General features: G+C 43.9%; 1 long non-coding RNA gene across 1 annotated transcript; it reads right to left on the bottom strand.

Annotated features, from left to right (window-relative positions):
• Positions 1-768: 768 nt before the first annotated feature.
• Positions 769-13,152, bottom strand: LOC144365444 (uncharacterized). Its single transcript, XR_013423882.1, has 2 exons — positions 12,689-13,152; positions 769-6,414 (listed from the first exon to the last, which is right to left on the bottom strand). It is a non-coding gene; the product is annotated as an uncharacterized LOC144365444 (long non-coding RNA).
• Positions 13,153-13,468: the final 316 nt, after the last annotated feature.

Raw genomic sequence — 13,468 nt, 5'->3', positions numbered from 1 at the left:
GGTACCCAATCATTGCCAGAATGAAGTGCAGACAGCGTGGCAGTCTAGTGTCATTTGTCATCTAGACTTTTCTTCTTGAAATTTCATCCAGCTGTGTTTAAAAGTCTGGTGGTTTCCAACTCCCTATTTTTTCAGAGCCATTAATGCCTGCAGATCATCAGTCTGTTTCTGTGTTAAGTGTGACAGAAAGGCCAGTGTAAGCAGGTCACCTTGGCTGCCCACAGGACTCCTTTTAGGTTTCCCAGAGAAGGATTCTGCCTCGGACCATAGTGTGTGGCTCTGTGTGTTTCTTGGGAGGCTGAAGATTAATACCTGCAGAAACTTAGATAAGGGTCACTTATTTAAGAATGAGACCATCTCTGTCTAGCATAAGTCAAAGATTTTTAGATTCTGATAACTGCAAGAGATTCTAAAGGTCATGCTTTCATTTTATTTTATTTTATTAGAGCATTATTATAGTTATACATAGTAGTTGAGGTCATCATACCTTCATTTTGTGGGGAAGGGGTACCAGGGATTGAAATCAGGGGCACTCGACCGCTGAGCCACATCCCCACCCCTTATTTTGTATTTTATTTAGAGACAGAGTCTCATTGAGTTGCTTAGCGCCTCACTTTTGCTGAGGCTGGCTTTGAGCTCACGATCCTCCTGCCTCCACCTCCTGAGCCACTGGCATAACTTAATTTTAAATGTGAAGAAAACAATGCGAAACACAACTTGGCCAAAGTCACTCAGCCTTTGAGAAGTCCAGGGGAAGATTGAGAACTATTTTGGTTAGTATTTCCCCTTTTCCCCAGTATCAGATACTCTAAATTTTATCATCTGTTAAGTGGCATGATAACCTGTCCCCACTTTTAAGATGAAACACTTTGCTTTTTCTTTTCTCCTAGATTGCACAAAGTGAATCTATGTAACTGGATCATGTGATTGATTTAATCTGGTCATAGGTGGAGACTCAGTGAAACTCTCACTACCGAAACAGGCAAGTCATCTCTAAATCTTTCGTACTCTGGATAGTTCCACGTTGTCAAAAGATGCTGAGACCTCTTGAGAGGAGTTGTGTCCAAGGTTGCACCAGGGATAAATCTTGCTTTTCCCTTTCTGCGATAATGGCCTTAGTTTCTAAGAGATGTGGACGGTGATGGTATGAGATGGGAATGGAGGTTGTAATGTATGTAAGTTTTGGTCAGATGAACTCTTTTGACCGGGTGACAGAGATCTGGAGCCTTCATGCTATGGAGTAGAATATATCATGAGATGAGCAAAGCTCCCACATTTTCTGTGAGCCAGTGAGTCTCTTTCCTCCACCTTATTCTGGAAACACAGAGCCAGAATATGGCTTCTCAAAGTAGGGCCTGTTAAAAGAATCAGTTACTGTTTTCCACAAGGTTCTTTATAGAAGGATTTTTTCTTCTTCTTCTTCTTTTTTTTTTTAATTGTCCCTCTGGAGGTCATTTCAGTTCTGTTCATAAAATAGTTGCTAGTTAAGAATCTGGCTATCATCCATGCTCAGTGTCAGGCCCATTCTGTGGTTGAAATCTGCTTTTCTAGAGATGTCAGGGTTATAAACTTGTACTTGGGCTGATGGTGTTTGTATCCCACAGATCTAACACCGTATTCACCTTGTTTGGTAAAATTCTCTTAACAAGACTTCACAGTCCTTGAGCCCAAATAATGTGGTTTGTATTTTTTTTTATCTCTTTTAGTACATAGCCTGAATATACTGTAATGGTAAACAACTTGATTTGAGTTTTTAAAGACTTAAATTTGACAAAAACATATTCACAGTAAAATACATATGTATTGTATATAAAGTATACATTTGTAGTAAAAACATAGTGTCACTTATTCAAGTTGGCAATGAGAAACAGAGTTGTTTTTTACACACACAAAAAAATTTATTCTGGTGGGAGACTTTGACTCCAAAGTCCAAAGGTTTTCAATAATGTCCCTCAAAAAACTTGCTAGTGAATGCTGCAGAGGGCAATCCGTTAGCTTGGAACGTATGAACTTGGCATTCACATATGTGAGGAAGACAGATGACATCTCTGAAAAATCAGAAATGTTGAGAAAAGCCACAGGTATTGACCACATCTCCACGAGCAGATGGTCTATCACCCTGGTGTCAGGAGCATGAACTGGGCATAAGTCTAAGGTATTTGGACAGATAAGGGGAAAGCAAGCCTTGAGAATACTGTCCCTGAGCTGGAGAGCCATGGCTGAGCTACGACCCAGAGCCACCATGAAGCATTCTTCAAAAGGCTTTTCACATACCTGAGGCCTGACAGAAGGGGAAGCTTAGTCCCAACCGTCACACACCCCCCCCCCGGAAATATTGCAGCCTGTGTGCACCAGAAATGGGAGAGAGCACTGTCCTCCTAGCTGAGTGGAAGGCAGGGTGGTGCCTGGCCATTTAATTAATTAATTTTTTTTTAAACAACATAAGGGGCTTCAGCAGTCCCTACTATGTGACATGATTTACAGCTGACAGATCAGGAGACAGGGACTCAAGATATGGAAAGGAGCACTTTGCTAGAGGAAAATGAGCAGGAGTCATTAGCATATTTAAGTCCAAATTGCTCAGTTCTGGAAGGTTCTGTCAGGGCAGGAGGCTGAGGAAGGTTGAAGGGAGGAATTGTTTTACTCTCTTGGGCTCTGGTAACAGATCGGATATCGGAATAACACGTGCACTTCAATCATTCCAATGTTAGTCCAAGGTCACTTATTTCCACTTTGAGGTAAAATGATCTAAGTTGTTGCCTTAAAATTTTCAGAGGCATTTTTGAATTGGACTTTGGCCACACTGTGAGGCAGGCACTTGGGAAAACATTGTTAGTTTTGGAAAATGCTCCTTCTGCAAAGACCCTCATACCCTGGAAAGGTTAATCCATTTTCTCAGGCTCCTCTTTGGGCCTGGAGACTTTGGCAGCCCCTGATCTGCTTTCCTCCTGGTTCCTGCTCAGAAGTCTCCATATTTGCTTTTTCTGAAACACCCTCCAAATTTTTTGGGGGAAAAAAACAACAAATAAAACCCAAATATAAACATACATGTTAGATTTCTGTATTTGGATGCTGCTTTGAGTACAATAATGTCTGTTTCTTAAAAGTACACCACTGGGCTGGGGATATGGCTCAGTGGTTGGGTGCATGGGTGAGGCCCCAGGCTCAATCCCCAGCACCACAACCAAAAAGAAGAAAAGAAGAGAACAATGTGCCCCTCCCTGCATTTTCAGTGGTGATGCCAACTTTAACAGGAGATTTGATGTTTGAAATACTGAATGTCTGCAGGCTATGGCTACCTCCACCGAAGATCAGTATGGACAGGCCTAGAAAAAAAGTGTGCTCATGACCCCTTGACTCACTGCTCATCCTCATTCTGCTTTCTTTGTGGGGGACTCCACAAGCAAATGGAGGGTGATGGGGCTTGAGCTCTCCTAAAACCCTTCTTTCCTTTCCTTCCCAGGCCTGGCTGGAGGAGTTACTTTGTTGTGGAGTCAGGTGGCACACACTTGCTGTGTGTCTTGAGCTGAGCTGACCTGGATAAGGTCAAAAGTAGAGGAGACTTTGTTGTTTCCATAGTTAGACTATAGAACAAGGAGGGCTCAATGAAGGCCGGGGTTTTCCAGGGGTATCTTTTGCCAAGCTTAAACATCTGGTGGGCTCTGGAAATGTACTCACTCCAAGTTGCACTGAGAATGACAACCTTGGGACCCTCTGGTGAACGTTGAACTTTGAAATCAGTCTCCAAAATGGGTAAGTTTAATGTTTAAACTGACTATCTGGTTGGAGAGAAACCCTGATGTTGTATTATTTATCAATTTCTCCTAACACATAAGATTCTAAGCTCACAATATGATGTCAGTTGCTTTCAAATTTCCTGAAAATCAACAATAGATTTTCACAAATAAAATGTAGCTCCAGCTCACCACTGGCTCTACTGGAACTGGTACTATTGAAACTGACCCAAGACAGAGTGCTGGCTCTGGAGTCACAGACAGCCTGGGGAGGACTTCTAGCACATTCTGATTCTATTAAGTCTTAACCAGACTCAAATAAACATGGGAGCCATTCTGATGGAGGGGGAGTCTCCTTCCACTAAGGATAACTCACTAGTCATGGCTCAGGGCAAGGGAAAGGGAGGTGGAATTTCATTGTACACATCTTTAAGTATTTTCTGTGTATCACAATCAGTCCCAGAAGCTGGAAGAGACTCAGGAGGACCATGACCTGTCTTCATGGAGATCTTGACCTGAATGGAGGGACACATAGGCACCCCTCACTAGCTGCAGAATGGAGCAACATGGAAAATACCAGAAGTATCTGATCCAACAAAGTGCTGAGGTAGGAAGGCAATGATCGATACAGATTCATGGGACTGGGACTGAATGTATTTGATGAATGGATATAAATCTTCTAGCAGATCAGATGCATTTATGAGCACCTTAAACACTGATTCACACCTAGAGTCCTTTCTACCCTAAGCATTTTGTGTACAAAGACATGGAGAAAATCTAGTAGAGGCTTGATGGGCTATAGCTACAATCATCTGCAAAATGGAGTGCAAAAAGCCAAGGGTCTATCTGTAGTTGAATTACAGATGCTGAGAGGATCTGTCTGGCAGGAATTATTGGCTGTCCTTGCTGCCTGAAAGCTGGGTACAGATTCCTACTGTCCATCTCATTGGAGCTAGTGGCCATGGCACCCTGATCCCAGATGCTAGTGTGGTGGAGGAAGAGACAGAGAGGGGAACTGGAGTGGGGACAGGAGTGTACCAATTCTGGAAGGATGTAGAATAAGTGGCACTTTGGGTAGCGGCCTCTGTGCCTTTGCTGACGTGCTTGCTGCAAGCCAGTGCCCCTCCAGAAGGGATGTGCTGGAGAATGGGCTCCCCCAGGGAAGACTGAGACACCAGACAAACTGGCAAGGGCCTCTCTGCTGTTCGTGGGGGCGGGGGGGGGGTGGCGAGTGTGCTGTTTGTCTGATGGGTGGGAACCGTTCCTGGGCTGTGCAAGGGGGTGGGAGGGAGAGAGGAAAGGGAAACATCTGATTTTTGGAGCCCAAGTCCAGGACCTCCAATGAAGTCCCCATCCCCATCCTCATTTTGAGATTAAGAAAGTGCTGGCAGTTTGCACCCTGGGAATTCTCCCCAATCCTCCCACAAGGCAAGAAAAGATGCTCAGCAAAGCCTGTGTGTCCGCCTCTGTGTGCCCGCCTGTCTGCTGCCTGGGAGAGGTGCCTGCTCTCGCCAAGCAGCCCTGCCAGCTTATGGAGCCTGGAAGGGTGTGTAGGAGTAGGGCAGGGAGGGGTACCAAAGAGGGCCTTTGGGGTTCTGATTGGCTGTGGTGGGGACATCTGTTCAGGGGTGAGAGGAAGAGCAAGAGGGTGCTTGAGCCAGAGCAAGGATAATTGTTAGCTGGCTTTTATCTAGATTGCTCACTCTCCAAAGATCAGGAAGAAATGGTTTGTAAGTTGTGCAGTGTGTGTGTGTGTGTGGCAGGGGGAGGCAAAAAGAGAAGTGGGGAGAGAGAGAGAGGAATCATGAGCAAGCAATTGAGAAAATAGGTAATATTTATATTTAGCATCCTTTATAATAAAAAATTATGTAATTCATTTTACAAATAAATATATTTGTCAAATTTGATTTACTTGTAAATGGGAATGTTGATTTTTTTTTTTTTTTGCAGTTGTTTGTTGGTTCGTTTAAGAGATGTTAAAGAATGAGAACATTTGCTGGAACAACCAGGCCCTCCCTCCCCGTTGCTAGCCCCTGCAAAAGAAAAACATCTTCCAAGAAAAAAGGTCTGTTTCTCCCTTCCTTCCCACCAACCTACTACCTCTCATCACAATTACTTTCTCTCCTTTTTTTTCCTCTTCCCAATTTATTCTGCTTAATCTAATCGAACATGTATTCAACCAGTGAGCCAATTGATTAGCCAACTTACATATTAGTGGCACATATGCCAGGCAGTAGTATGTATAGGTGGAAAAGAGGAAATAAGCAGATTTTTTTGTATGTTTTTGTACAGGAGATTGAACCCAGGGGTGCTTTATGATTGAGCTACATCCCCAGACCTTTTAATTTTTTGACGCAGGGTTTCATTAAGTTGCCCAGAATGGTCTCCAAATCACAATCACCCTGCCTTAGTCTCCTGAGTCACTGGGACTACAGCTGTGCATCACCGCCAATGACAAAGAAGCAGATTTTAATTTTCATTTAGTTTTAGAAAGAATTTTCAAACAGTTAATTTCACTCACAAAAGAAGTTGAATAGAATGTACATCAGAGAAATGTCGGATTATTTGAGCCAGCAGAAGTGGGCTGAGATGCTGATGGACAATTCTTGCATCTTGTGGGCTTGGCCCAGAGATCACCTAAGGTTACTTCTAATGCCGATTCCATGATTTTGTTGTTGTCCTTTTTAATGTAATTGAAAAGACATTAAGGAAGAACTGTGGTCCCTAAATTAGAATTTATGTCCCCCAATTTCCCAAAGGATTAGTCCCAACAAAGGAAACATCAAACAGGCTCCCCAGTTCACACTGAGCTCCCATTTTCTCTCCAGCCCTTTACTTCTTGGAAATTAGCTAGGCTGAGCTGCTTATTAAGGGCACAGGAAGTCTCCAGCCTGGCCACAGACTTTGTGGAAAGGAGGCAGGGCCTGTGATAATCCTTCTTGTACTATTTCCAGGACTTGACTGGGGCCATCCCAAACAAGGGTACAGGTACTGAATCAGAACTGAAGGTAATTATTGAGAATTAAGAACAGGAAGAAAAGGCAGAAAACTGAACACAAGACAATGCTGCAATAGGAGATCCAGCAGCATCTCCAAATCTCACTGGGCAGAATGAAATCGAGGTTTCATTTGGGTTTCACTCAATTTGCTCTCATGGCTTGTGCCTGCCTACTATGCATTCTGTTCTCTGTGGCCTGTGGGTGAGCTGCCTAATGACACCTACCCTCCCATTGCAGCCCTGCTGGTGAGGCTATAAGGACAATCTGCATTTCTGGTAGGGCAGTGGGCAGGGCGGGAAGAATCTCTTACTGCAGCTTAGGTGCTTTCTCTTTGCCTGGGTACCATTCCTAGCAGAAAAGGCCTGATTCTTGTCTCAAGTTTCCATGATGAACAGGGAGAATAATAAGTTCTGGCTGTAATAATCCTTCCAAAGATGAAGAAATTCTCTGTGGAGCCCACCCTCCCCTTGACTTCTGTCTGCAAATGAAGTATAAATGAGAAGCTCTTCCCTTTCCTCTCTGGTCCAAGGCTGCAGGGCTTGGGGAGAATTGCAGTGAAGTGTCTGTCAACGGCCTGTTTTTACAGTAGGGACCTGCCTGTTGTGGGTGGTGAGGTAATTTCTTCTTAAGCTTCTGGTATCCAAGGAGAAAAAAGAAGAGCAAAACAAGGTGTGCTAATAAAGGCGTGAGTCTCAGGGTGTCTGCGGTTATTAAAGAGACCTCAAGGAAAGCTGCTGCTAGGCTGAAGGCAAACCTTTGTCAAGGGTTTTATTTTGAAAAATTCAGAAGATGAGAGAGAGAGAGGGAAAGAGAGAGAGAATGAGATGAAGACAGGCAGAGGTGCAGGTGATTTAGCAGTCTCAAATGCAGGCTCAGGCAGTTGGATCTTTTCGAAGATATTTTGATCTCTGGGAAGATGTTTTTTTGTTAAGGGCTGGTGAAATGCAAGAGAGAAATCATTTTTTGTTTGTTTGCATTTGCTCCTGCAGCTGTTTGCCTAGAATGTTCTTTTCTGCCCATCTATTTTAAAGGGCTCAGTTCAAATGCCCCTTCCTCCCTCAAGCCTTCTTTAGTATCCCTGGTTAGATGTATAATTATTTCATTTTCTGCAGGTCAGTAGGGGTTATTTGTTTTGTATTTGCATTTTTTAAAATTCTAATTGTAGTAAAATATATGTAAATAATATAAAATTTACCACCTTAACCATTTTTAAGCACGCACGGCTCAGCAGTGTTAAGCACATTCACATTGTTCTATAATCAAGCTCCAAAACTTATTCGTCTTGAAAAACTTAAACTCTACCTACCCAGTAACAATTCCTCATTTCTCCTCCCCTCAGCCCCTGTGTCAACCATGCTATTTTTTATTTTATTTATGTATGACTAATCTAGGTACCTCCTAAGTTGAGTCACACAACACTTGTTTTTGTGACTGGCTTATAGCACTTAGCATAATGTCCCTAAGGTTTAACTATGCTGTAGCATGTGTTAGAATTCCCTTCTCTTTTAAGTAATTCAAATTTGATTTGATTTTCTAATGGCATTTATAAGATGCTGCCCTATTTTTAAGCTGTGTGTGCACATTATATTTTTCCCTTAAATCCCTTGAGGGCAGGGTTTGAGTGTCCCTGTAAAGTTCCCATTTTACCCACTAGCCCCGTGCTTGTGAAAGTTTGTGCCAACTAAACATCTGTTGAGAGACTCCAATGTTGCCATATTGTCTCAACTGCACTCTTCTAGCCCACCGTGTCCCTCCCCAACCATATCCGACCGAAGGCTCAAAAGCAACTTAAACCAGTCCATGTCATCAAGGGCGGGTGAGCAAAAAGAGATGGGCCCACTCTCTTCCCTAGTGGACTTGAATCAGTCCCTCATCTTGTCCTGGCCAGAGCCTTCTGCTTTCTTTCATAAAACACCTCCTTTGAGACAGGAAAGCTGACCCGATCTCCAAAGAACCACAGAAATTCAAGATAGAAAGAATGAGGAGAGAGGAAGAGGGTTTATGGAAGAATAGAAGTTGGTATTTCGATTTTCCAACCTGTTAATTTTCTGGTTATGAATGTCATCATTTTTAGTAGGCATTGTCTAATAAAGGTGGTCTGATAATAGGGGGCAAGGGACTGTGGAGGTCTTTTTGTTTGTTTGTTTGCTTCAGGGGTGGGTACTGGGGATTGAACTCAGGGCACTTGGCCACTGAGCCACATCCCCAGCCCTATTTTGAATGTTATTTAGAGACAGCATCTTTCTAAGTTGCTTAGCGCCTTGCCGTTGCTGAGGCTGACTTTGAACTTGCAGTCCTCCTGTCTCAGCCTCCCTAGCTGCTGGGATTGCAGGCACGTGCCACCTACACCCAGAAAGGTCTTGTTTTTAATTGTACTAAGCATCCTTGCTATGGTTTGAATGCATCCTCAAAGTTCATGTGCTGGAAACTTAATACCCAATGCAATAGTATCAAGAGGTGGGACCTTTTACAAGTCATTAGTCACCAGGGCGCTGCCTTCATGAATGGACTAATGCCATTATGTGGGGAGTGGCTTCTGATAAAAAGATGATTTCAGCCTCCTCTGTCTCTTCCCCTACTTTCTCTCCCTTTCTCTCCTCCCCGGCCCCCCCATGCCCTCCTGTCCCTCTGTCCCTTGCCATGAAATAATGCATCAAAAAAGCCCTCACCAAATGCATACCCCTTGATTGAACTTCTCAGCTTCCAGAACTGTAAGAAATAGTCTCTGGCAGGACTTGGTGACACTTGCCTGTTATCCCAGCTACTCAGGAGGCTGTTGCAGGAGAATTGTAAGTTCTAGGCCAGCCTCAGCAACTTAGCCAGATCCTATCTCAAAATAAAAAAAATAAAAAGGGTTGGGATACAGCTCAGTGGTAAAGCCAGTCTGGGTTTGATCCCCAGTACTACAAAAAGGAAAGCAGTGTGGGGCTGTGGAGGAAGGCAGAAGAGATATATCTCTGTTCTTTATAAATTATCTAGTCTCAGCTATTTTGTTGTAGGAGCATAAAATGGAATAATGTCATCTATTTTTTTGAAAAAAAAATAGGTAATATTCATTCTTTCTCGCTGTCTCTCCCAAGTTGCCTGGGTAGAAGCTTTGCTTATTGTGCAACTCGGGAACAATAAGGGAAGACTTGCTAAAATTTGGCTTAGGAGGATCTTGGAGAACTAAATGTAACTTCATGCTTGGTCTGTAATAGCTATTTTTGGAGTTACTTTAGTTAGCTTGGCTCATAACCCTGCTGTTCCCTTTGTTCTTCCACAATCATTTTTTAAAGGGATTATGGAATGAACACAGGCCTGGAGTCAAGCGGTCCTGTATTCTGACAAGTGTGACCTGGCACAGCCATTTCACCTCACTGAACTTCAGTTTCCTTATCCAAAAATGCAGAAAATACCACCTTCCTCATCAGGCTTTTCTGGGGACTCAGTGAGATTCATCGCTCTGTTCAGTGTCTGGCACCCTGTGAGTGAATAATGTGGGTAAATTTCTTTCTCTTCTCCTTCTAAATTGACTTGATGCCCCTCTGCTGAGAACTGTGGTCAAATTGGCTTCATTTGGATCCAAGACTCCACCCCAATACTCGCTGCACTGGCCTGTCTCTTCCCTTATTTTCCATAACCCCCAGGGACACCCTGTGGAAGTTCATCTTTTGGGGACAACTAGACCTATTAGAGAACAGTATTCTGGTGTGGAATAAGGCCCTTTTCAGGCCCAAGGGATCCTTGTTGGAAGATGGAATTTTCAAACTCCTAAGAGAATTCATAGAAGAATGAACCTCCCACAGATTTCTCTTCCAAAGAATTTATTTCCATGTTGAGCAGATGGCTCTTGTCTGCATGTGTTAGTTAGCTTTCTGTTGCTATGACAAAACACCTGATATGATCAACTGATAAGGAGGAAACATTCATATTTGCTGATGGTTTCAGAGGTTCCAGTCCATGGTCACTTGGCCCCATTTCTTTGGGCTGTGACAAGGCAGAGCATCATGGTAGGAGGCATGTGGTGGAGCAACGCTTCTCACCTCATGGACATCAGAAAGCCAAAAAGAGAGAGAAGGGACAGAGTCTCAATATATCCTTCAAATGCATGCTCTCAGTGACTTAACTTCCTTCCATTAGGCCCCACCTCCCAGAGGTTCCATCATTTCCCAGTAGTGCCACAGATTGGTGACTGAGCTTTCAAAACATGGCCTTTGGGGGATAATTCGAATCCAAACCATAATATCGCATATATTATTAGGGCTATTGGAGCTCACTCTTCAGAAGAGTCCTTACTTTTTTATCTACATCACCTTGATAGAGAAGCCTAATCTTAAGGATTAGCACTTGGGTAGGTGCTCAGCTAGCTCAACACAAGCAGAGATATGAAGGCAATTTCTGCCATATCTAACAGAACTGGTTCCTCATTGATTCAGGATGCCCCAAACTGAAAGCCCATTTGTCTATTCTTCCTTATTAAGACATCAGAGACTGAAATAACTACTTTCTGCAAGGAGGTGATTTTCAAAAGTTTCATGGAAGTAGCATTTGCGTCTGGCCTGACAGGTTGGGTTGGGGTGGGAAATGGAAATATCTGGAGGAAGCATTCCTGGAAGCATGAAGAGCAGCAGCAAAACGAAGTGGAAACTTGTAGTGGCACAAATGGAGGAAAGTTTGGGGAATAAGTTCCAAAATGGAATAATAAAAATAGGCACCCAAGCATGGTGGCACATGCCTGTAATTCCAGCAGCTTGGGAGTCTGAGGCAGAAGAATCGCAAGTTCAAAACCACACTCAGCAAATTAGTGAGGCCGTAAGCCACTTATCAAGAACCTGTCTCAAAATAATTTAAAAAGAGTGGAGGATGTGGCTCAGTGTTTAAGCACCCCTGGGTTCAATCCCTGGTACAAAAATTTAAAAAACAAATTAAACACTGTGATAGAAATTCTCTAAGGTAGTCCCCAGTGGGACTGCTGCCTCCTTTTCTTCATACCCTGTATAACCTCTCTCTTTGTGGGCTTCTAATGAATAGGATATATCAGAAGTGATGGGCTATCTCTTCTGAGACGAGGTTATAAAAAGACTGTGACTTCCTTCTTGGGCTCTTTCTCTTTCTCTCTTCTGGCTTGTGTGTCCAGAAAACCATCTGCCAGGCTGTGAGGCAGCCCTGGGTAGAGGACCTCATGGTGAAGGACTGAGGCTGCCAATGACCATGTGATTGATCTGGGGTGTGCCTCTCTCCACCTCCAGCCAAGCCTTCAGATGAGACCACTGGGTCAACATTTTGAGCAAACTCATGAGAGATACTGAGCCATAAGTGTCCAATTGAGCTGTTCACAGATCCCTGCCCCACAGAAACTCTCGGATAATAATTGTTGTTCTAAGCCACTAAATTTGGGGGTAACTTCTTATGCAATGTAGTGCCAGATGCTATGATAAGTACTTCATATATCTGATAGTTATTGAACAATATTAGGTAAGTATTATTATTTCAATTATTTTCAATTGAGAAAACTAAGATTTAAGCATCTCCCAAATACCTGTTCCATATCTAGTAAGTGGAGAAGCTGTGATTTAAACCCAGGTAGTCATACCTTGGACTTGGACTTGTAACTTGGGTACTGTGTCCTCTAAAGGAATCCCTGTAGGCTACAGTTGGATCTACTCCTGCTGCCCCTCTGTTTTGCCCCACATCCCAGAGGTTTGTTGGCTTCCCAGCCCCATGTTTCAGTAGAGCTGGAAGGAGCCTTGGAAATTCTTTCTCAACAGCCTGTGGCCTCAGCAGGCTGAACCATCTACTTGAAGTTCCACCCTTTTGACGGTAGTAGCCTTGGCTCCCCACCCCCACCCCCCAGGACTCATAGCTTTTTATTTCCTGTCTCTCTGCCTCTCCCCCAACCCTTGGCACCTCCCATGGTCTTGGAAGTCAGGGCCAGTGGTACCTCAAGTAGGGTGGTGGCACTCTTTCTCTTACCCTGGACTGGAGCTCGTTTCCTTGGAGAACACATCATATTCTTCAGGACCCTAAAGATGCAACTTTTCCAAAGACTTAAAGCATGAAGCTGGGAGAATCCAGATGGGAATGGAGATCTCTAATTCCAAGGGTCCTTTTCATCTCTCACAAGAAAGTAGGAACTTTGTCCAGCCTTACCCTCCTTCCGTAGTTTCTATTCTCCTTACTTAGTTAATCTCCTTAGCTTGATTGGACAGTGGTCGGTTTCAGGGCATTCCTGGGAGACTGAAACTTGCTGCTGCCCTTTAACCATGTAAGATAGTCCCTCCTTGGGCCTTTGCAGGGGGCAAGGAGTGTGGACGCGTGGGATGCTGCATGCTGGATCCCGGGAGACTGTAGCATTCCTTCCCATCCCAGCATTACTGGCAGTCTCATCCAGACCTTTGACACGTTGGCCAAGTCTCAAGAGCTCCATAGATGAATGATTATCTTTGGTAAAAATGAAAAACAAAGAACAAACTCATTAAACAGAACCTTAAGAGTTAGAAATGACCTTTATATCTCAGTTCTCTGTTAACACTTGGCAACAATGAGCAGTGACCTAAGGCACAGAAAGAGCTTACGATGGGTGAATCAAGTCCAAAGGCAACCTCTCCGTGGTGGCGGAGGGCTGGGCTCATGTCCCAGCCCCACCACCTGCTGGGCTCCACGAGGATCATGGGAGTTTCGCCTAACGTCTGTGAGTCTACTTCCCTATGGGTGAAACCAGGGGGCTGGAGCAGGGCACCCCTAAGATCCTTT

The sequence above is a fragment of the Ictidomys tridecemlineatus genome, chromosome 7, assembly GCF_052094955.1.
Source record: "Ictidomys tridecemlineatus isolate mIctTri1 chromosome 7, mIctTri1.hap1, whole genome shotgun sequence".
Lineage (NCBI taxonomy): Eukaryota > Metazoa > Chordata > Mammalia > Rodentia > Sciuridae > Ictidomys > Ictidomys tridecemlineatus.
This window is presented reverse-complemented; position numbering and strand designations above follow the sequence as displayed.